The sequence below is a fragment of the Suricata suricatta genome, chromosome 5 (assembly GCF_006229205.1).
Source record: "Suricata suricatta isolate VVHF042 chromosome 5, meerkat_22Aug2017_6uvM2_HiC, whole genome shotgun sequence".
Lineage (NCBI taxonomy): Eukaryota > Metazoa > Chordata > Mammalia > Carnivora > Herpestidae > Suricata > Suricata suricatta.
Window position 1 is genome coordinate 29,647,886 of NC_043704.1, and position 25,608 is coordinate 29,673,493.

Genomic DNA, 25,608 nt, shown 5'->3' on the forward strand with positions numbered 1-25,608 from the left:
CTGAAATAAACACAAAACCAGAATTTTTGAAAGATATAGCAGGATATAAAAACCACAGCTTAAATATTTATCTAGTACTTTCTAGGTGCCATGCTTAGTGTGTCAGGTTAAAGACACACAAATTCTTTAATGTTTCTCCAATGGAAAGGTGGGGTCTATAATTTTTTCTTGAAGCTGGGTTGATTCTGTGATGACTTAGACCAGGCAAATATAGCAAAAGTATCTCTGTGTTAGTTTCTGGACCTAGCCCCTAAGAAGCCATCAGCCACTACTTCCCCTTTCTTAGAACGCTCTCTCCGGGAGTGGTGAGCTTCTAAATAAGAAATGATTATTCTGAAAAGACCTACTGAATAGGTCACATGAAGGAGTCGTGGTCTACCGTTCTACCCTTTTGGTCATCCCTACCACATGCCAGACATGTGAATGAAGCCACTTGGAACTTCTCCACCTTCCCTGAATAGCTCATCTGCCAGCTAAAAACCACTGAGTGATTCCAGTTGATAACACGGAAGATAAGGTAGAAAAACTGCCCCACTAAGAGCTGCCCAGGTTCCTGAGCCACAAATTGTGAGATATCACAAAATGGTTGTTTTTCAAAGCCACTAAGAAGTGCGGTGGGTATCAGAAAATGTAATATGCATAGCTCTTTACATTTATTAACCTATTTAATCCTCATAATAGTTGAATCATGTGGGTAATACTATTTGCTCCATTTTAGAAATAAGCCTGAAGAAACTGAAGCTTAATGAGATTAAGTAACTTGCCCATAATCATGTTGCCAGTAAAAGGGCAGAGCAAGAATTCAAGCCTGGGTAGTCTGATGCCAGAATCTATACTTTTAGACATAATATTTTCTCCATCCATCCTGAAAAAAATTGAATAAATCACTAATCAATAAATATTCATGAAATGCTATAAAATATTGTAAAATACTCTGATAGGTGCAATGTAGGAGGGGAAGCATGGCCAGTGATAAAAGAGACACATTCTCTGATGCCCAACCCAAAACAAACTGCCTTCCTTAATCTATCCTTTTTCCTCGCCATTTGCTTCTATGTCACCAGGCGGTGCCCCCCTCCACCAATTTCTTTATAACACTTAACCTGATCTGAAATCACCTCATTCATTTAACTGTTTATTGCTTTTCTGCCCCTTTATACTTAAGTTTGGTGGAGCTGGTGTGGTATTGCTTGAACACCCTATAACCTCAGCTTTATTTTATTCCATAAAGAATTAAAAACAAAATATTGAATAAATTTTCTCATCCTCTTTAGGATAGGCTCTTAACTCTAAATTTCTCAAGGTTAAATATGGAAGTGTGGAGGAAAAGGGCCAAGAAAAACTCTCCAGTTGTGGTCATTTATTTTGGGAGAGAGACCATAACTCTTATCATGTTATCAAAAGAATGCTCAGTTCAAAAAGTATGAAAAGCTGGGGCACCCGAATGGCTGAGTTAGTTAAGCGTCTGACTTCAGCTCAGGTCATGATCTCACAATCTCACCATTTGTGGGTTCAAGCCCCGCATTGGGCTCTGTGCTTCAGCTTTTGTGTCTCCCTCTCTCTTTCTGCCCTTCCCCTGCTCACACTCTGTCTCTTAATAATTAATAGATGTTAAAAAATTTTAAAGAAAGTATAAAAATTGGTTAAAAAAAGATTGTTTCTCAAGAATTTTTTCACTGCCATTCACCACAAAATACATTTTTCTTAAGGGTCCAGTATGTGGGCTTGTACACACATAGAGAAAAAAGTGGAAACAAAAGTTTCATGAGATAATATTTCCTCTAATATCATGTGGTACACTCTGATATTTTTCTATTTTATATATTGCTATTCATATTTGAAATGATGGCCTTAGCCCCCAACATTGATTTCAGATCTCACTAGTGAAAAACACTGGGATAGTGACAGTTGAGCCACTTAAAAAAAAAAAAAAGAAAACTAACTCTAGCTCGTCTTCTGGATGAGGTGTTAGAATCAGTTAAGAAGAGTATGTGTGGCTTCTGGGCAGATTGGTGGAAACAAATAAGGGCAGGTGTGAGCTTGTGAACTTCTCAATCATACTGCATATCGGTTAGTTGCCCACCACCCTCCAGTTAAGGTCCACTTTTAGAAAATTCATTTCCATAAAATAGGACTTTCTGAGTTTGGGTAGCTATCTGTGTGCCCATGGGCTGCAGGGGTGGGGCAAAGTGGATACAGGTGAGGAGTATGATAGTTTGATCCTTACAAAGGAAGTTCTTTGAGAGCATATCCTGTGGTGAATCTACAGATTACCTACCAGAACTTCACACAGCATCCTGTGGGTACGCTGAATAGGGAGGCTGCTAGTACAAGCAAAAGATCACTGCACTTGGAATCAAAAGAAATGGGTTGGAGTCCTAGTTCTACCACTTGGGCAAGTTACACAAACTCTTTGAGCTTCAACTCCTTATTCTTTATAATGATAAAAATAAAGGAGCTCTGTCCACCTAACAGGGTTATAGTGAAGAACAAATAAAACAATGACTAAGTAGGCCTGGGGAAGTCTTATTATTTTCTTCTTAAACTAGTCCGCACTAATTGAGAATACTTCAAATTAATCTAGTAATTATTTGCAAATAATTTACATTCATTGAATACATGTTTTTTTCAGATACTAATTATCTGACCTCCTTAAACTGTATTTCAAGCATTTCATTTGCTGACTGCTACCTCTTTTCCTCACAGCTCGCCCACTCCATCTTCTCAAGAGAGGGACTTTAATTTCTTCAAAATCTTACTAGCAAAAAAGCAGCACCTTGGGATGGTAGGAAGTAGAGCTGATTAATGAGATGGAATAAAGTTAGTGGAGAAGAGAATTAATGGAGGGTATGGTAGAAAGTTCTGGACTTTGCAGTCAGACTTTTTTTTAATGTTTATTGATTTTTGAGAGAGAAGGAGGGGGGGGAGAACAAATCTGGGAGGAGCAGAGGGAGAAAGAGAGAGAGAGAGAGAGACCGAATCTGAAGCAGGTTCCAGGCTCTGAGCTGTCAGCACAACCCTGGCAGGGCTCGAACTCAAGAGCTGTGAGATCGTGACCTGATCTGAAGTCAGATGCTTAACTCACTGAACCACCCAGGTGCACCTTAAGCCCGAATTTCAATTCACTACCTATGTGTTATGGGCTGAATTGTGCTCCCTCCCCCAAAATCATGTGTTCCCTCCCCCAAAATCATAAAGTCATATGTGACTGTGTTTAAAGGTAGGGTCTTTAAAGGGGTAATTAAGTTAAAGTGAGACCATTAGGGTGAACCCTAATCTACTCTTCCTGGTGTCTGTATAAGAGGAGATTAGAACACAGACATGTATAGAGGAAAAACCACGTGAAGACACAGAAAGAACAAAGCCATCCAAAAGACAAAGAAAAAGGCCTCCAAATGAACAAACCCTGTCAAAACCCTTTGCACAATTTTGCACTTTTAGCCTCCAGAACTGTGAGAAAATAAATTTCTGTTATTGAAGCCACACTGTCTATGATACTTTGTTATGACAGTCCAAGCAGATAATATACTATGTAATATTAGCTATGCTGTTAAGAATTAAATTTTATAAAATGGTCTTTAAAAATTATTATGGGCATTTCTTGTGTCTTTATTTTATCAAGGTAAAAGAAAGGACTTTGTTATAAAGCAAAATCTGATAAAGCAATTATAGATTTTTGGGAATATAACCTACAACCCTGCACTAAGAAAATGAGTAGCATCTTCATACTGCTTGCTTAAAATCCCCTTTGTTTGCAAGTCCTTCTTGTTTATTCTATTCAGTAAGTATATTGTCTTTGAATGAATAAGAGAGAATCTTGTCACTGCAAAATAATGGCAAAAGTGAATTTTATAACTTGGTTTCATAAATGGGCTCACAATCTTGATTCTGCAGAAAGTAACAAAAAATTGTTATAGCCCCTCTTCTTACGGGACACTAGCCTGGTAGTCCCAATGATGTCCAACTATAAGCAGGACCCCTCTGACATGTCCTCCACCACCAAGTGGAGAGAGCCACCTTTGGGGAAGAACACCACTCCACCAGTGAAAATTCTGTCCATCCAATGAAAGGCTGGGAGAGTCCTGGTGATTTCTGTATGAAGACTGAACACTGTTCGGCATGGGATAAAAGGCATGTGAAACTTTCTGTCTTAATATCCTAAAATTTCCTTCTTTGTTCTATAGAAGAGGATAGTCCCAGTTCTTTTTTTTTTTTAAATGTTTTTTATTTATTTTTGATACAGAGAGAGACAGAGCATGAGAGGGGGAGGGGCAGAGAGAGAAGGAGACACAGAACCAGAAGCAGGCTCCAGGCTCTGAGCTAGCTGTCAGCACAGAGCCCGACGCGGGGCTTGAACCCACGAATGTGAGATCTGACCTGAGCCGAAGTCGGAGGCTTAACCAACTGAGCCACCCAGGCGCCCCCCAGTTCTTTTTTTCATAACTTATAGTAGGAATGTACACAAACACTGAAATGCGTATGTTCCTTAGCACATATACAGACCAAAATTGGGTTTATCCATGAATTTGAAGAATTAAAAAAAATAATCTTTACCCTTTTTCCAGTACTTTCCAAATATTCCAAATTATATTAAATTTATAACCAAAAAGAGAAACGTTAAATTGGCATACAAATGTAATTTAAAATGGGATTACTTGTGATTTAGTAAATGCTGGGAATCATCATGAATAAACATATGAATAAATAAATGAGTTATCATTGATAACTTGAGAATAAAAGCTAATTTTAGAAAGTGACTCTGCTTTCTCTGTCTGATGATATATTGGGCCATTCAGAAACCACACGAAGAGCTCTCCTTGCAGGGCACCCTACTTTGCAGTAGGGAGCCCAGAGCATTGCCACCTGTTGTTGTCCTGTTTGGTTCTCTCACTGATCATTCTGAAAGCATGATCGCACACAAACCTTAAAGGTCGTGTAATAGCTTCCCGAAGTGTTTGCATACATTTATATCTTTAAGTCTTCTACTGCTATGGCAGGAATTGCCATTCAATTCTTTGAAAGAGAAACTGCACTGAGAGTTATTATGTCTTATGATGCTTGGGATTTCTCTTCACACTCTAGATCGTGAAAATGTGATAAGAGGAGGCAGGTGGTAGAATGATAAATGATCAGTAGTTCCCTTTTAGGAAAAACACAAGTTAGAACCATATCTACAAGGTCTCATAATGGCCTCTAGTGCTTACATCTTTTAAGCATCAATGCATTTATCACAAGAGAGAACAACCACAAAAATACATTATGCGAGCCCTTGATTGACAAAGACAAATCAGGTATGTATAAGACCGTACATCCATTTGCATGCACATTGCACAATTGCATCAGTCATGGATTTTAGAGCTTTGTGGTTGTGGTTGTGTGTGTGTGTGTGTGTGTGTGTGTGTGTTTAAACAGGGCCTTTGGAATCAGTCACATATGTAGATTCAAATTTTGGCTCCACTACTTGCTACTATGTGATCTCGTGTAAGTTATTCAATTCATTGAAGAACTATGTATTTAGTGGTTTTCATGAGCCAGGCACTATGCTAGGTGCAGGAGATATTAACTACGGATATAATAGTCATGGTCTCTGTTATCATGGAATTTAGTCTAGTGAGGAGAAAGGCATTTAAAAAAATCACAGAGGGGCGCCTGGGTGGTTCAGTCGGGTAAGCACCTGACTCCAGCTCAAGGTCATGATCTCACAGTTCGTGGGTTCGAGCCCCGCATTGGGCTCTGTGCTTACAGCTAGCTCAGAGCCTGGAGTCTGTCTTTGGATTCTGTGTCTCCCTTTCTCTCTGCCCCTCCCCTACTTGTGCTCTCTCTCTCAAAAATAAATAAAAGCATTAAAAAAATATCACAGAGGGTTGCCTGGGTGGCTTAGTTGGTTAAATCTCCAACTCATGATTTAAGCTCTGGCCATGATCTCACAGGTCATGGGCTTAAGTCCCACATCAGGCTTTGTGCTGACAGTGCAGAGCCTGCTTGGGATTCTTTCTCTCTCCCTCTTTCTGTCCCTCTCCCACTCAAAATAAATAAATGAACTTAAAAAAAAACAGAGAAATTAATGTAACAAAATCCCATTAAGTTACATATATCTCCCACAGCTTTTTATTTTTTAGTGTTTATTTGTTTTTGAGAGAGAAAGAGAGAAATAAAGTGGAGCAAAGGCAGAGAGAGAGGGGTACAAAGGATCCAAGGTGGGCTCTGCACTGACGACAGAGTCCCACTCGAACTCACAGACCTTGAGATTATAACCTGAGCCAAAGTCAGACGTTTAACGAACTAAGCCACCCATACGGCCCTCCTCACAGCTTTTTAAACTGTTCTAGTGGTTGGATTGTCTGTGTAGACCAAGGTGTAACCAGTGGAGATTAGTGAGTAGAAGCTAGACCAGAAATAATTGCTATGCATTTTGAATGGAGAATATAAGTGCTATTATCTTGGGGAACTGGTGATGGAAATTCTAGAGCACCTGTATTGGTTGGATCCTATGTAATGGTGAAGTCAAAGTAAGGAGGGACAATCAGAGGTTTTAAGAAAAATTCCCACAGAAATGTGCAGATCAGGATTTTGGAATAAAATATTATGGAACTATGGTATGCTGTTCCTGGTTTTGGTCTCCCAAATCTTAAGAAGTACCTCTAAAATGTTCTGCTTTTATTTTAAATGTTAAGTGATTTTGGACTAATAAGGTAAAATTATGGCATGTCTAGGACCAGATCAGCAAGGGTCGGAGACAAAATCTATCCATGTGGATGAAAACATAGTAGATACAGTAGACAAAAAATAGATACAGATATATAGATGCTGCTGGGGGAGCAAAGAGTGAAATCCCAGTTTAGAGGGATGAGTTGAGGAAACTTTGAGAAGTGATGTTTCAGCAGAGACCTAGATGAGGAGTAGGAGTAGGCAGGCAGATTCTGAGGGAACGCTTCAGGCAGCCTGGGTGCAAACAGCTCATGTGAAGGGGAGACAAGGGTGCAGCTTCTAGAAAAGAAAGACCGTCGTGAGCCTGGCGTGGCAGGAGCAAGGACAAGGTGGTTAAAGGTGAGGATGGAGAAGAGAGTGGGATTGGAACATCCAGGATATGGTGGCTTGGCTTCCACAGAACTTCACAGAGCAGGATTTTATAGGGAGAAGCAATGTGAATCAATATGCATTTTAAGAAGGTACTTGTGGTTACTATGTAGATTGGATGGGAGCCAGAATAGAAAAGAGAACTGATACTGCAGGAGGCTAAGTGAGGGATGATAGTATCTTGAACTAGCAGGTTGATCCTGGCTACGGTGCTAAATAGACTGTTCAAGTTGTATCCTGGGGATAGAATCAATAGGGCTGGCGATGGAAGTGGGGGGTGAAGGGATGGCCGACTTACTAGTAGAATGAGGTGATAAAAAAAAGGATCTACCACCATACAGGCTCACGATGAGCATGAAATAAGAATGCATATCAGGTGCACACAGGAAACATTCCTTGTTTGTAAGCTGTTCTTATCACAAAGATAGATATAATAAATAAGTTGTTTAAAATGATTTTCAGTCATTTTATTTTTTTAAAAATTGCCCAGAAGGTGAGTACATACCTGTCAGGAGTTGAAGGATATTGAGGGGTGATACTTGGTTAATTCTGAACACCTCCTTTAGATGCACATACTTTGAAAGGTACTATTATTTTTCACTTGTTTAGAATGACTGCCTCATAACATTACCACATCCTGAAAACAACCCTAAGCAGTGGGAGAACTGTTTGGTTCTGAAGGCACTAGGGAATCAGAGATGATAGCTTCAAGATGGATGAAAACTTTCATTCAAGACCTCCTCATAAGTAATCCAAAGCACCCATTCAGTGGGTGCATTCCTCATGATTCAAACAGGTAAACCTAATTGAAAGACTTTAGTAACCTAACTTTTTGTTTCTGTATCTTGAGATCATAATTCTGAGAGAGCTTTCTTACATATGACAAATACTTGACCTTTTGTAAAGATGTCATTTTCTCAACATGACTGCAAGCATGACAGGAGAGATGGCAGGTCAGAGAAGCCAAATGAGTGCTATTTGCATCTTAAGAAAAGGAAAATGCAAATTGCAAAAGTGCTATGCAGAAGACAGAAAAATAGATCTTTCCTGGTTACTCTTCCAAATGGATAGACTACTCTACCCCATCATCAAAGACCTCTGGTTGCTTTCCCAAATAAAATAAGGATTAAAGGGTCACTTTTTTTCTAAAGGTGTCTTTCTACTTATCAGCCTTATTGTTTTTAAGGTTTAGTAATGAAAAAAGAAGGAGGCAGAGGTACTTTAAGAAAAGTCCACATTCAAGTCACAATAGCGTGATTAAATTTCTCACGGCTTCTGACAGAAGGAACTGCAAATATACCATTAGCCCTCATCACAGAGGACTCAGGTGGAGGACTCTCTAAAAAACCAGACTCATTGGGTCACCCAGATCTGTCTTTCTGATTTTCATGTACTTATTTTCAAAATTTCTGCAACAATTAATTGGTCATTATTTACAATATCTTTCTGGAGTGAATCATTGCTATTATCCCTGATGGAGTTCAAAACTACAATATTATCTCAATAACTTTCATTCTACTTACTATGTTCCCTGGTCTGCAAGGATGGCTTATTACCATGACAGCTTCTAATGCAAGTTTGCTATTGATATTTTTAAAAAGTCTTTGTATTAGCGGATTTTCTACTAACTAGTAAAATGATCTTCTGCCAATCCGAAACCTAAGAAGGTTAGACCTTTAATACCTTTAATGTCACTGGCTGCCAGCTACTCCAAGAGTGCAAGACTGTTAGATCAGTCCATCATTTCCTACTGGTTGTTCTAGCGCCCCCCGTGGAGCTGCAGAGAGTATTTAGAATCTCATGCCATGTTCTGATATAACAAAGGGACTGTGAGGTCTAATGCAGATGGACAAGTGATCCTCTCATTGGGATAAGAGTGAGATACTATGGCTTACCTCTACATAAAACTGCAAGTAGCCTAATCACAATGTATTGTAAGCACCTGCCTCATCTGAAGCAAACCCCCATTCATTTCTGTGTGCCTTGTGCCAGTCACAGAATGTACTTTCAAAAATATGTGATAGATTGAACTAAATTTAGTTTAAATCAAGGAATACTATGCCCATTTGGTTTTTTCCTTTTCCCTGGCTCAATAAAATGGCAGCTAACCTGGTTGTTATTTTTCAGGTGCTCTCAGCTGAAAGTGGCAAAAAGCCAGGTCAGTGTGATGAGAACTGATAGTGTATTTCTTCTGTTCCCAGGCTTCTGGGTCTTTGCCACAGGAGAGAGTGGCAGTGAGCCAGAAATGAAAGCCAGAATTGCACGGGGAGCAGAAGTCTCTGCCTTATACTAAAGTGTCCATAATTATAACTTATTCAAAGCTAGAATGCTACTACTCACAAAATAGATTAGGTACATTCACAGTTCTGGAATATGCTGATAGAATCATCATAGGTTCAGAAGTTAAACAGAAATGAAAGTTAAAACATTTGGAGTTTCCACTGTTGCATTTTATAATTTACCTCTAGGAAATCTCTGCTATTGACCTTCTTTATTAGATCTATAGACACTTTAATAAGAATGATACCTAATAGGGTAGCCTGGGTGGCTCAGTCAGTTGGGTGTCCAACTCTTTGATTTCTGCTCAGGTCATAACCTCACTCACAGTTTATGAGATTGAGCCCCACTGTCTTTCTGCCTCTCTCTCTCTCTCTTTCTCTCACCTCTCTCTCTCTTTCTCATCTCTCTCTCAAAATTAGTAAATAAACTTAAAAAAAGACTTATACCTAATATAAGTTATGACTTTCTCTTTGATCTCAAGTTTGCAACATTTGTAGGGACAAACTTAAGTTGAAAGGCTACAGGGGAGAGAGTCTGGGTGGTCTTTCATCTAGAAATGAAGCCACATGGCAAGAGCTCAGTTACAGAAAAATAATGCCCTTGCAGGCTCCAGAGTATGGAACAGCTCTCATGGTGGCAGCGAGGTAAGCGCTAGGCCTCTGAGAAAGAGCTGTGAGTTTTGAGGTCTGAGGCTTAGAGTAAAAGACTTGAAGCAGTAGTTAATGTTGTTTCTATGAATACAAACACAAATCACACACAATATAAACTGGGAATATTAGTTATACAAGTAATGGATGTTCATATATGCCCTCATTTGCATAATTTATATTGTCAGTAACAAATGGGTCAGATAGATTTAAAAATTAAATTTGGATTGGTAATGTCTGACAACAGTTCCATGAGCTCTCCGAGAAAATTTATGTGAGACTACTCTCTCTAGCTTCTTCCTTGACTCTCTTTATTCTTTCCTTCTTAACTTCTGTGACCATATTCATTCCATCTGCCTACATTGTGGACATATCAGTTTAAACTCAATGATGAAAGAGAGTTAAAGTAATAGCTAAACATTTTTTATAGAGTTGTGTACTTAAACTACCAATTGACCAAGAGTCAGTGGAATTATGCACTAACCCAAGCTCTTCTAACAGGTATTTATCATATTATTCACATTTGCCAGCTCATTTAGACAGACAGCTAAGAAGACAGCTTCTACTGGGCCTTGATTTTCCATCTGTACAATGAAACCAAAAATCCATTTCCTGTCCACCCATAAGGCTACAGGATCAAGTGAGAACACATACATGAAAGCTTTTTCCAAACTGGAAAGTACCATCAAATACCCTTGAATGTATATTTATGGTCAGGAAGTATGAATTCATATCTACAATAAAAATGAAATAAGACAAAGTGATTATTTGTAAATGTAAAGATAAAAGGTTGAAAACAATCTGTAGGAACTAAGTCAAAATTATGATAACATCAGCAATAAGAATGTTTAATGTGATCCTATTTGCATCACGGTCGAAGTGTAGTAGAGGTAGAATGGCATTTGTATTGTGCATAATTGTCAATATATTGTTGATTTAATACCCAAAGTTTGTTTGCCTAGCAAATATCACAAATGCTAAGCTAATTTTGAAAAACCATCACACCACCTTCTTGTGACCCCCATCTCTGAACTATGCTTTAAGTTTCATTTCCTGCTCATTATGTATTGCCCTCAAGGTTATATGGAAAGGAATAAAAAGGATGAGTCAATAATAAATACTCTCGCCAGAAAAATAAACACTGAATTGGAACTGTTGTTAATAAGAGTATGGCCATGTAAACACAAATGATTTTTCTTCCCTACCTGGCAATTAAAAGCACTCAGCATTCAAATTCTTAGTTTTCTTTGTTAAAACACATCAAGAAACTGGAAAAATCCAGAGACAGCAGCCAAATTAAAAAGATTAGTAAATGAAGAAGGCTTGAGAGAATGGGGGTAATCTTAGATATGAGAAAAACAAAAACAACTAGCATCATAAAAAGGTCAAGGGAAGATAGAAAATTAAGAATCATTTTGTATAGCAAACAAAGGATAAAATACAATTAAATTTCTTACTGGTATGACCTGTTACAAAAGAAAATACACAGCAACATGTTAATTATCTAGTTTCATTTGAGTGCAAAAAAAAAAAAAACCTGTTTTTAAGAATTAGCTTGAGGATTATAATTGTAATCATTCACAATGCCAACTTGTTTGATTGCCCAAGATACTTCCATTCTTTCTTTTGCCATGAATGGCAGAAATAAAGATGCAAATAACCTGGACATCATCTCTCAGAGCTAATAAAATGCTAAAGTGTAAACAGTGCAAAAAAAAAAAGATAGACATTACAGAATAAATAGTTTGTATTTTATTGCTAAATTATTCAAAATCTCATGGAAATGTGACCCCTATGGTTGTGTAAAGAGTAACACCCAAAACCATGACTGCTGGGAGACTGTTTAAAGATGTTTCATCAGGAGTATCATGACTTCCATGTTTTTGCACAGTGGGCAATTTATTTTCATTTTGGATTCCAGGCAGGAAGTGTTTATTCTTGCCAAAGAGGATGTAAAATCTCCCCTACTCCTGTTGCCACTGAGGTTGCTGCTACCACAGAGAAAACAGGGTTAGTTGCCAAAGAGAGAACATGGATCCAAATGAAAGACGGAGACATGAGAAAAGAGTCACAGCATCATATGGCCACAGAGAGCATTTGGTAAGATTTTGAACAAAATTGGGCCTTCTAAAAAAAATTGGTTGAGAAAGATTCAGTACATTATGCACTCATTAAATATATATACATAAAACTAAAGTTAATGATAAAAATGTAAGCAGCAGATGTTTTACTGCAGATCACATGGGACCAGAGACATAGCAGGTAGAGAGAAAGAATCCAGATCAGGCCAGATGAATTTCCTCAGATGATGTAGGATTATTACCAGCCCTTTAAAGAGAAAACTTAATAAAATGTGGCCGATATTTCTCATTTTAAAAAAATGCTTCTGATATAAAAATAGAAAAGATAATTTCCTAAACATCATAAGTAGTATTTACTAGAAACCAACAGAAAAGAGGTTCCTGGCTGGCTTAGTCAGTAGAGCATGTGATTCTTAATCTCAGGGTTGTGAGTTTGAGCCCCATGTTGGATATAGAGATTACTTAAAAAACAATATATATATATATGAATACATAAAAGAAACCAACAGAAGACATTAAAAGGTTATGTACTAAAATCGTCCCCAATAAAGCCAAGGGTAATACAAATATAACTGAAGGTCACCAATAGTTTGGAAATTAGAGCTCATATGAGTTTCAGAAGAGTCTGCTAATTGATAAAATTGTGTAAAAGAAACTCTTATTGTTTGTAGATAATGTAATTTTATGCCCAAGGAATCCAAAAGAAATAACTAAATGTTTATTACTACTACTACTACTACTACTACTACTACTACTACTACTACTATTTTTATGAGAAATAGGATGTCATGGCAGAGAAAGTAAAAGTTGGAGCCTATAAGTTATCATGGCTGATTGCATGGGGTAGCAAAGTAAAGGAATTACTGAAGTTCAACATTTTAACTTTGATTGTGATCAACTTTTCTCTGTCTCCAATACAATGACTTTACTGCAAGCTACCACCCTCTCTGGTCTGGGTTACTGTAACAACTACATTCTTTTTCTTTCTTTCTTTTTTTTAAATTGTTTAATCTACATCCAAGTTAGTTAGCATATAGTGCAACAATGATTTCAGGAGTAGATTCCTTAAAATCCCCTACACTGTTTAGATCATCCCCTCCATCCACACCCCTCCAGCAACCCTCTGTTCTCTATATTTAAGAGTCTTTTATGTTTTGTCCCTCTCCCTGTTTTAACAACTACATTCTTTCTTCTCTAATCAATGATCCTCACAGCTGTTGGAGTAATTTTTTTAAGTTGAGATATAATTAACATAAACCATTATATTAGTTTCAAGGGTACAACATAATGATTTCATATATATATATATATATATATATATATATATATATATATATTTCAAAATGATCACTACAATAAGGCTTGTTAACAGCCATCACAACACACAGTTAATTTTGTTTTCTGGTGATAAGAAATTTTAAGATCTACTCTGTTAGCAAATTTCAATATATTATTTTTAATTATAGCTACCAAGCTGTACATTATATCTCCAGGACTTTTTTATTTTATAACTTAAGTTTGTGCCTTTTGACAACCTTCACACATTTCACCAACCCCCGCAAACACAAATCTGTTCTTTGTATCTGTAAGTTTGGATTTGTAATTTTCTTTTAGATTCCACATATAAGTGAGATTATACAATATCTGTCTTGCTCTGACTTATTCCACTTGGCATAATACCTTCTAGGTCCATTCATGTTGTCACAAATGGCAAGATTTCATTACTTCTTTATGGATGAATAATATTCCACTGTATACATATGCCAAATTTGCTTCATCCATTCATCCATAGATGGACACTTCAGTTGTTTCTATGTCTTGGCTATTGCAAATAATGCCACAGAGACATGGGGTTGCATATATGCTTTCACGTTAGTACTTTCATGTCCTTCAAATAAATATGCAGAAGTAGATTTGCTGGATCGTACAGCAGCTCAATTTTTAATTTTTTGGGTAATCCCCATACTGTTTTCCATGGTGATTGCACCGACTGACATTCCTATCAACAGTGCAAAAGTGTTCCCATTTCTCCACATCCTGGCAAGCACTTGTTATTTCCTATACTTTTCATAACAGCCATTCTAACAGTTGTGAGGGCATATCTCACTGTGATTTTGACTTGCATTTCCCTAATATTAGGGATGTTGAACAACTTTTTGTGTACTTATTCGTGATCTGTATGTCTTCTTTAGAAAATCGTCTATTCAGATCCTCTGCCCATGTTTTAGTTGAATTGTTTGTAATTTTTTTGTTATTAAGTTGAATGAGTTCTTTATACATTTTGAATCTTAACCCCTTATCAGATATATGATATATAAATATTTTCTCCCATTCAGTAGGTTGTCTTTCCATTTTGTTTTTGGCTTATTTTGTTAAAATAATTTTAGAATAAGTGAGTTCAATAAAATGGACCTGTATAAGAAAATATGCCAATAGGTTTTCTTTATGGAAAAAAATAAAATTAAAAAGGAAATGGAGAAAAAGAACAAGTGTATATTAGCAACAAAAATGGTAATGTTTTACTATGAGAAAAGATATAAAAACTATAAGAAGAAACTTATACAGTCTTACTCAAGGACATACAGGAAGAAACATGATTTTCCCAGATGACAAGACTTAACTCCATTCAGATATAAAGGATCTGTATTATTAGATAAGTGCAATGGCATTCCAAACAGAAGCTAGATCTTTTATTTCCTTCTAAAATCTGACAAGTGGATACAAAAGCTAAGAAAATTTTGAAAAAAAATAATGAGAAGAGATGTGGCCCACCAGATAATAATATGCACTTCCTTGTCATTATAAATAAAAAGTCTAATACATATATAAGAATAGAGAAATTGGTTGGCAGACTAGAATAGAGTTCAGAAACAATGCAAGTATATATTAAAATGTATGTATGATAAATTTGGCATTTCACATCGGTGAGGAAAGGGTACCACTTATTCAATAAGTGGTATTGACACATATGAAAGAGAAGTTGAATTCCTGTATCACATTTATACCATCATAAGTGACAGATCATTTAAGATGTAAATGTAAAAACAACAAAACTGTAATAAAATTAGAAGGAAATATAGAAGAAAAATTTTATAATGGAGTCAATACAAGTCAAAATAAGTCAGATACCATTCTTCATGTATCAGCTTGGCAAAATTAAAAAGACTAAGTTGATTTAAAAGTGGAGAAGCAGATACTCTCTGTTGTTAATGATAGTACACATCATTAAAAATGGGTGTACTCTATGACCCAGCAATCATGCTTTCATACTTATAAGAATCTATCCTTTGAAAATAATGAAAAGAATACAGTCAAATTTTTGTTTACAATAGCAGAACACTGGAAACAACTTTAAAATCCATAAGGGGGTAATTAAACAAATCATAACATGTCTATACAATGGAATAGTGTGCATTTATTAAAAACAATGAGGTGGATAACCTGAAAATATGTCCTGAATATATTGTTAAGTGCTAAAAGCAATCTTTCAACTATTATGCAAAGTATGGTTCTATTGACAGGCTTAATTGGTTACTGCAAGGAAAGCATAGAAACTGGCTGACTCTGCATCTCTCGGCCCCTATGTCTCATGCCCTGACATTATAGTAGGGTTTGTCTCCAGGAATGAGCAGTGTTTAGGTCAGAGACATGTCACCCAAAAAAGGTGATGACACCATGTAAGATTTGGCAGATGTTAAGGCCAGAAGATGAGTTGCTGAGACATTATTCCCATCTCGTCACTGTAGCTGAAAACAGGTGAAGTTAACAACCCCTTAGAAGATGATTCCACCCTTCCTCTCAGGCTAGCTACTAACAGTTGGATTTCTGAACTATATAGATGAGTTTTGATGAAAACTAACACCACGAGGGAGAAAAATGAAGACAGAACTAATAAGTGAGTAAAAATAACGACTTCTGCAATCAAATAAGGTTATTTAAAGGAGAAAGAATGAAATCATGCTATTTGCAGCAATGTGGATGGAACTTGAGGATATTGTGATAAGTGAAATAAGTCAGTCAGAGAAAGACAAATATCCTATGTTTTCACTCATATGTGGAACTTGAGAAACTTAACAGAAGGCTATGGGAGAATGGGAGGGGGAAAGTGGTTCAAATGGAGAGGGAGGCAAACCATAAGAGACTCTTAAATACAGAGAACAAACTGAGGGTTGATGGAGAGGTGGGGGAGAGGGGAAAATGAGTGATGGGCATTGAGGAGGGCACTTGTTGGGATGAGCACTGGGTAAGCGATGAATCATGGGAATCTACCCCCAAAACCAAGAGCACACTGTACACACTGTATGTTAACCAATTTGACAATAAACTATATTAAAAAATGAAATGTAATTGTCCTTAAAGTGATGCAGGAAGGTATTTTGTCTAGGAAGTAGAGACAGAAAATTATAAAAAAGAAGTAATATATATTTGTTGAAATTAAACAACAACAAACCTTGATATGTACACTAAATAGGCATTGCTACAGAACAAATCAGTGAGTTGGGAGAGAAAATTGACCAATTTTCCAAGAACACATCATAAATGCATAAAGTTTAAAAATAGAAAAAAATCAGTTAGAAACATAAAGGAAATTCCCGAGAGGCCAACATCCATCTGGTATGGTTTCCAGAAGAAAAGTCTTCAAAAAATAAAAATGAAGCCATTGAATAAAAAATCTGAATGGATATAGTTACAAAATAATTTTACAGTGATTACAGTGAAGTAGAGTTGAAGGGGGATGGGAGAAGGTAAAAAATTTTTTAATAATGAAGAGTGCTGAGCGATTTAAAAATTTTGTGGTGTAACAAAAGCTACGTGTATAGAAAGTTTGGACTCAGTTATTTATAGAAAAGTATATTTATTACCTTATAAAATCTTAAATAATACCTACAATTATCTTTTTAGATAGCTACCCAGGTCAGGTGGACTTTTGCTAGCTATGAAAATCACTTCTATTGTCCAAAGGAAGCAAAAAACCAAGAAAGCAGAATGCCTTACAAATTTCTGTCTTAGTAAGACTTACTCTATCTTACATACTATCAGCTAAATAAATTCCTCAGCACAATTCTACCTGTACTGATTTTAGTAAAACATGTGACAATTGTACCACAAAGAATTTGCTTTACTCTATTATAATCATCCTCTTGTCTGTCTGTTTAGTTTGGTAGTAGTTTCAAATAGATGTAATGTGAGAGGCCAAGTTGTCATAACAAGAAGTGGAATCTTAAAGACATTATCTGGATGATTCTAAGAGACCTCCAACTTATCATCTTAGGCATTCATTCCAAATGATGGATTTGTGAATATACTGTAACAATTTTCCACTTCTTGTTCATTCTTATAGCTATAGTCTTATCTTAAATGAAGAATGACAATCTCATCATCTTTTAGATAACTACAAGTCCCAGCTGGACAAAGCAATACTGAGGAGGGTTTCCCCTTTGATCTAGTATAAGGATGAGGATTTTTAAGGTATATTTGTTAAAAGGGGCATAAGGCAGGGCTCCATATAATTTCACCTGCCACTTTCACCACTATCAGCCTTTGCTTCAAAATTGTATCTTGGGATCCAAAAAATCAAATGTAAACATTCTCACCTCATGCCAAAGTGTAAAAATGCCACTGTTTCCCATATCGATTTACTGAGTAGAAAAAAGAAAGGCTACTTGGGAATGGCAGCCAAGATAGAACTGGTGCCAGGATGTAGGGGCCAGAGCAGATGGAAGCAACAGAATCACCAAAAGTAGTGCTGACAAAGGAGATGAGTGAGCACAAAAGACAATGTCCCTTAAATTTTGTGTGTGGCGACAGACTAAAACTCAGCTTATTTATAACATAAGTTAAAGAAGAGGCCTGGGCTCAAAGCTGAAAAAGGTTACAAGGTTAAATGAACTGTAATGTTTACAATTTTTGAAATTCTTTTATGAAATGGCAAATAATAGAAGAGCCAATAATCATGAAAGTTTTGGAGGTGAAAGAAACCAACGTAAAGGATGAGTATTACAAGGGTAATTTCAAAAGCAGTTTCTTAGCCTTGGTCAGTTCCTTAGCAGCTTCTAGAAAGACATGCCTATGCTCATACATGCAGAAGCAACAAATCTCCCTGAATTTTCCACATAGTTGCTTCCTGTCTCTGCTTTCCTCCTGCTTTGAAGACTTGATCTTCCAGGTGACATTCATGTACCAATGCCACCAAAACTGAAAAAACAAAAGCAAAAACAAAAACAAAAAACCAAAATACAAAAACAAAAAACCAAAGGACAAATAAAAGTAAGTACTGTCAATCCTGAAGTGATGTGAACTATGACAGGAATTTGTGTATATGTGTGTACGTGTGTGTCTTTCATGAAAACAACTCCAAAGCCTCAGTTCCTTCATTGTTAGGTGTTAGAGGCTTACTCCTTTGTGAGAGAAAGGCATCTGCCCTGGTGTTCCCCTGCAGGCAATGGAACAGGGTAAAACTCTATTATCTTAAAAGCACTTCTTTGGTAATTCCCAAGACCTCATCTCTCAAGCCAGCAGTGTTGCTGAGCAGCTGTATGTGTTCTTCAGAATCAGAATTACTGTCCACAAAAAATGGGGCTCCCCCTGTCTCTTTTAAGTTCTTTTCTGTGCACTTTGAGACAGAACATTTGAAACATGGCCCATATAAAATGTCACATGTCTCGGAAAAATCTTTTACTTATCCAAAGGCAGTTGTAGTTAAAAAAAAAAAAAAAGAGCCAGTCTTGGTCTCCTTAAACACCTGTGTGCCATTTTCTCATCCAGATGTTGGGTGTTTTCCTTTACTGCCCATCAGAAGTGCAGTGAACTTTTTCTCTTACCATCATGTCAAAGACTGCTTTTATATTAACCATTTACACTTTAGTATGAATTTTACATATACACACTTTTTTTTTTTTGGAGAGCAGGTGCAAGTAGGGGAGAGGGACAGTGGGAGAGAAATAGAATCCCAATCGCCATGCTGACAGTGCAGAGCCTGATATGGGGGTCAATTCCACAACCTTGGGATCATGACCTGACCGAAATCAAGAAATCAGATGCTCAACTAAATGAGCCACCCAGATGCCCATAATATGAGTGACTTTTATTATAATTCTTCCTGGATAATTTGCATTTAAGCCTTGTTTCTAATTGTATGAAAATATATTTTGTCCCTCATTAAATTAAGTTTAGGTACCTTATAAAACTTGGCAACTATGAATTCTCATCATATTCCATGAACATTTCTCTTGATCCATTATCATTTTTTTTTTTTTTTGCAAAACCTAGTATTTCAGTGATCAAAATCCATTTATCCTGGGCGCTCTTCCCTGCCTCAGGTCTATCTAAACCTCCAGGTACTTAGAGAGCACCACATCCACAAGGCCTAGAAGTTCTACTTCCTAAAACCCTTCATTTTAAAAATTACTCAAACAGGAATTTCTGAGTGTGGAAAAAGGCAGGAAGATTTGCAAATGAGGATAGTAAAGTGAACAGGAAGAAGATAAGAACTCCAGTTTCCTGAAACTTGAAAAGTGAAAGGTACCCATCTATCCCTCCTCCTTTTCTTCCCACCACTACCACAGAGCCAGAAACAATCTGGAGCAGGAGGCAGCAAAGCTCAAAGCAGGGAAAGAGGAAAAATATCCAGTGACAAAGCCCTTACCTCTTCCATATTGTGGCTTCCACACAGTAACAAGCCAGAACCGAGAGGTTATGTAGCTATAAATGAATTTATATTAGAATTTTTTATATTAGAACTCTGGATTGAATCTATTAAGAAAACGAGGATGTTTTTGAGTTTGAAAGTGGTCAGAGTTCTTTTATAATCAGAAAAAAATAGAAAAGTGGTAAGTCCAAGATATCAAATTGGGTAAAAAAGTAGAACTACTTAACTGAGAGGTTTAAAGGGACAATAGAAGAAACAGAAATAGTGTCTTTAGCATGCACCCCAAAGAGAGGTGCCCATGCTATCCTCTAACATAAGTTATAGTTCGTTTGTTTTCATTTAGGAGGAGGAATATTTGAGGCAGAATTGTCTGGGAAATAAGATAACAATGGCATGGATAATTATATTCTTTAGTTTGTCACTGGTCATGAAAGCAAGTGTAATCCAGACATATATATATATATATATATATATATATAGAGAGAGAGAGAGAGAGAGAGAGAGAGAGAGAGAGAGAGAGAGAGAGAGGGAGAGAAAGAGAGAGAGAGAGAGAGAGAGAGAGTCCTGAATAACAAGGAGTCAAAAAGTGGAATAGTAGTGATGTCAGTAGAATAATTAGTGATGCCAACCATTTATGTTAAAGCTTGCTGAAAGGGGCGCCTGGGTGGCTCAGTCGGTTAAGCATCCGGCTTCGGCTCAGGTCATGATCTCACGGTTTGTGGGTTCGAGCCCCGCGTCGGGCTCTGTGCTGACAGCTAGCACAAAGGCCTGGAGCTTGCTTCGGATTCTGTATCTCCCTCTCTCTCTGACCCTCCCCTGCTCCAGCTGTCTCTCTCTGTCTCTCAAAAATAAATAAAACATAAAAAAAAAAAGCTTGCTGAAAGAGCAAAGTACAAAAACAAAACAAAACAAACAAAGCAAAAACAGTATCAGTAGCCTTTACTGTAAAACCCCTATCCCCAGTCCAGGGTAGAGACAGCTTTGGGCTGATGGGGAAAAATCCCTGGGAAGCTGCTGTAGATGAAGATGAGAGAGAAAGAGTTCTGAGGAGTCTGAGAATGAGTACTTTTCCTCTTTAAGGAATTGCAGAAGAAGAGAGTATCAGTAGAATTATTTGTGAAAATGACCAATAAGGCACCTGTCAGAAGTATGGGGTGATACCTAGATTCCTCCTTCAAACCAGTGGATTCTTAAGTAGACTTTACCTCATCAAGTAAAATTACCAGAGTTCTGACCCTTGTTTTGATAATTTTTTTTTTAGTTTTTTTTTATGTTTATTTTTGAGAGAGACAGAATGCGAGCAGGGAAGGGGCAGAAAGAGAGGAAGACACAGAATCTGAGTCAGGCTGCAGCCTCTGAGCACAGCCCAATGCAGGGCTCAAACCGACCAATGGTGAGATCATGACCTGAGGCTAAATCAGACACTTAACCAACTGAGCCACCCAGGCGCTCTTGGTTTTGATAATTTTAAAGCATGTCACCAAATTCTTTGACATCGTTCTCATTAAGAGTGGTAAAGTCTAGGTCCCTTCCCCTTGAAAACACACTGACTTTGGTGACTCTTAAATAACAGAATCCACAGCATCACTGCATGAATTTTTTGAGTCTAGGTCATAAAAAGAGATAAAACAACCACCTGGCTCTCTCTTGGAATGTGGCCTTGGAGCACTGAACTACGATGGATGATCTCCAACTACCCTGAAGACATCGTGCTGGAGAGAAAGGGAGAACAGAGAGAGACAGAGATGGTATGAGGAGCCTCGGCTGTTGGCATCTTCCCCGCCCAGGCACCACAGGGGAATGAGCAAAGCTAACAGAGGATTCTGGTCCATCACTACTTGACTGCAATCCTGAGAGATGCCCTGAGTGGAAACCACTGAGCCCAGTCAACCCTAGAACCAGGCAAAATAATAACAAAATGTGAATGCTTTTAACCCACAAATTGTTGTTTTGACACGGTTTTTTACACAGCAATAAATAATTGGAACCCTAGTATTCAGCAGAACGTTATAAGCAAGGCTGAACAGTACCTGGTATGTAGGAAAATAGAGAAATTTAATGTATGTGCATTTGTTATTGAATCATCTTAATATTTAGTTTAGAGTATGATTTATACTTTACCCAAAATTAATTTAGCAGTACATGCATATGATTCATAAACATACAAACATATACTTGGGGATGATTCTCAAAATAGCTACCTGATACACACGTGCCATAAAGTATTTGGAGACCACGTTGTGGTATATACCACATCTTCAGCTAGGAAAATTGGGTTCTGGTCTCCATTTGGTCCTGTTAATTTTATAACCTTGAACATACCTCTGTACTGGTGTCCTGATCTGCAAGTGAGGATTTATGATAATTTTATCATATTTGTAAAGGCAAATTTCAAAACTGAAAAGTAATAAAAAATGAAATATCTAACTAAATTACATTTTCCCAAATTTAACTGTTTCAGGAAAAAGCTTTGTGACGTACCAGGAACCAGGATAGACTTCATAATCCTAAGTTTGTTTGTTTTTTAAGATAAAACTCAAATTCATTTTATTCTGGAAAGCTAATGAAAAGACGCTTTTGAGACACTTTAACCTTTTATATAATATTATCATCAGTGCTCAGCTCAAAATGTCATAATAATCCTTAGGTTTGAAGTTTGATTTTGTTTGTCTTTAAATAGTCTTTTTTTTCTTTTTTTGAAAAAACAGATTTAGATTTCCAGAAAAATCAAGAAGATACTGCACAGAGTTCCCGGATCCAGCTTCTCCTTTTATTACTTAATATGGTGCATTTGTTACAATTAATGGATCAATACCTAATAACCCTTTTTAGTTCCAGGAGTCTATCCAGAATGCCACATTACATTTAGCTGTTATGTCTCCTTAGATTCCTGTTGTCTGTGACAGTTTCTTAGACTTTGTTTTTGCTTGATATTCTAGACAGCTTTGAGGAGTACTGGTCAGGATTTTTGCAGTATTCCCCCTCCCCTGGCAGGAATTTGTCTGATATTTTTCTTATGATTATATGGTGATTATGGATGTTGGGGGAAGAATATTATGGTATTAAAGTGCCGTTTTCCTCACAGCATATCAAGGGTACATACTATCACCATAATGTATGACTATTGCTGTTGACCTTAACCACCTGAGTGTCTAATAGGCTTCTCCACTATAAAGTTACTCTCCCCGCCTGTTTCCATATTCTCTGGTTTGGAAAGAAGTCACTATGTGCAGCCCACGCTTAAGAAGTGGGGAGTTCTTCCTCTCCCTGAGGGTACAGTATCTACATCAATTATTTGGAGTCCTTATACATAAATTCGTTCCTTCTCCTATCATCATCTATTTATCCAATCATCTGTTACAATGATACTATTAAGACAGGACTCATGAATATTTATTTTATTCTTTGGGTTATAATCCAATACTACTTTGTTTTATTGCTTAAATTGCTCCAGTTTTGGCCAGGAAGAGTTCTTTTGGTTGGCTTCTGTTTCCCTTTGACACACTCCCATCAATATGGATTTTGTTTGTGAGCATTTCCTAATTTTATGGCACTACAGGATGGTCCAGACTCATCTTGTATAATTCCTACTCCAGTTATAGAATCAATAATTACTCCAGGGAGTCCTAGTTACCATGCTTTGTGCCATCATGAAGATATGCAAAATATGCTATCTTTGCACCCAGAAAATATCATTTAACCTACTATGAAACCAAATACATTGATATTTTTATGATTTATCATAATTAAGTGAAGAGTAAAATGGGGGAGGATCTGATAATAACGGCACTGGAAACATGCAGAGACTATAATTGTAGAAATAAACTGGTGAGATTAGAAGATTTTACTTATATAGACTCATTGGTATTTTACCAATGATAATCATAGAAAAGATAAAGGTCAGAAAAATCCACACTTTAATCCTCATGCACTGATTGTGAGTTGAAACACCAAACATAGTAATGAAGAAGTATACACAAAAGCTGAGGGAGTAAAGTTTTCTTGTGTATATTAGAATTCTACACTCTTAACTGGTGAGATTCTACCAATACGTAGCAAATATCTAGAGGCAGAGGAAGACAGACAAGCAAGATTAGGACCACCCCAAGTTTATCAGCATTATCTGCACCCAATTTGACGATCAAGAGAGAAGGCATCTTCTAAAAACAACACTAGAAATTTACGTTTGGAAAAGACATTAGCAGTGATATTATTGATATTATTTTACTGTATTACATTGCTAGGGCTGCCATAACAAAATGCCACAGATTAGGCTGCTAAAACAACAGAAACTTAATTTCTCACTGTTTTGGAGGCTAAAGAGACAAGATCAACATGTTGGCAGGTTTGTTCTCTTCTGAGACCTCTCTCCTTAGCTTGCAGATGAACACCTTCTTGCTGTGTCCTTCACATGGTCTTTTTTCAGTGCTCATGCATCCCTGGTGTCTCTGTGTGTCCACATTTCCTCTGCTCATAAGGACACCAGTCAGAATGGATTAGGACACAACCTAATGTCCTCCTCTTAACTTAATCATCTCTTTAAAGGCCTGCATCCAAATATAGTCACATCCTCAGGTACTGTGGCTTAGAGTTTCAACATATGAATTTTGAGGAAAAGCAATTCAGCCCATAACATAGTCCAAACTCATTATTTTGCAGATGAGAAACCTATGATTCAGTGAAGTAAACAGATTCATCTAGGATTATAAAAAGTTGGAATTCAAAGCCAATTCCTTCTTCCAGGCCACAGCCTTTTATCCACTGTACTGTCTCTAGAAGAAATTATTTTAGGATTAAAATGACATGGAGGACATGTTGTCTTAAGTTTTATAAAATTGTGTTAGAATATATGACCAAGTCCAAGAGAAGATAATTCATGAAAAATTCAAGGCATAGTCTAGTCTCATTTCTTTTTGGCTAATTAAGATTTTTAATTATGAAGTAACTTGAAAGTAAAGAAAATAATATAGTATCCTTCATACAAAGTTTATTTTAAATAAAAGTTAAAGACACAGCAAAATCCCCACCCTCCTCCATTCATCATCTACTATCCTGACCTTGGTGTACATTATTCTCATGAATATTTTTGTAATTGTATTACATATGTATATGTACATTAATAATATATACTATTGTTTCTGTGTTTTAAATTTTACATAAGTAGTATTACAATATATCTTATTTTTCACTCATATTTGTGACAAATGTATATACTGAGATAGGTTGATATATTCACTTATTTTAACCAAGAAATTAGTGTACACTGCATAAATAGAACACATTTAAAGTTTATTTATATTTCTATTAGGTAACAAGTTTCCACTTTATTATAAACAGTCTAGATTTTTTTTCTTGTGAATGTTTGGGGAAATATTTCTAGGTTGTAGACACAAGCATAAAATTATTGGTTTAAGGCTATGCACATCTTCAACGTTTTTAGAACTATCAAATTGCTCTCCCAAGTATATTAGTATGGACATCCACTAGCAACCCCTCAGAGCTCCTAGCAACTGATACCTTACCAAGATTTGTGTTACCTGACCAACTAATTTTGCTCATATGATGAGTATGAAATTGCATTTCACTTTGATTTAATTTGTACTTCCCTACTTCCTAGTTAGCTTAAACAGCTCGTCAGCTTCTTGTTCATTGGCTCATAATTGCCCATTTTTATCCTTTGCCTACTTGTTCTGAATTGTGTATACTTCTTTTTCTTTTATTAAAGTTTAGAAGTTCTTTATAGAGTTTGGATACTAATTCTTTGCTGGTTATATAGTTGCAAACATTATCACTCTTTTTGTCCCTCCTAGTGAGCCCACTTATAAATGTTTTTTAAGATGTGTTTTTGAGGTACAAACTAACATTAAAGTGTACA

The 25,608-nt window shown here is 36.8% G+C and overlaps 1 long non-coding RNA gene across 8 annotated transcripts in view; it reads right to left on the minus strand.

The window, feature by feature from the left end:
* LOC115291615 overlaps nucleotides 1–25,608 on the minus strand; it is a 101,537-nt gene that overhangs the window by 49,303 nt on the left and 26,626 nt on the right. For 7 of the 8 annotated variants that reach the window (XR_003908584.1, XR_003908579.1, XR_003908581.1 and 4 more), the window contains exon 1: nucleotides 8,761–8,836. The exons of the other annotated variant lie outside the window; for it this stretch is intronic. This is a non-coding gene — a long non-coding RNA (uncharacterized LOC115291615). Of the gene's footprint in view, nucleotides 1–8,760; nucleotides 8,837–25,608 lie in introns of those variants that run through there. 8 annotated transcript variants of the gene reach the window in all.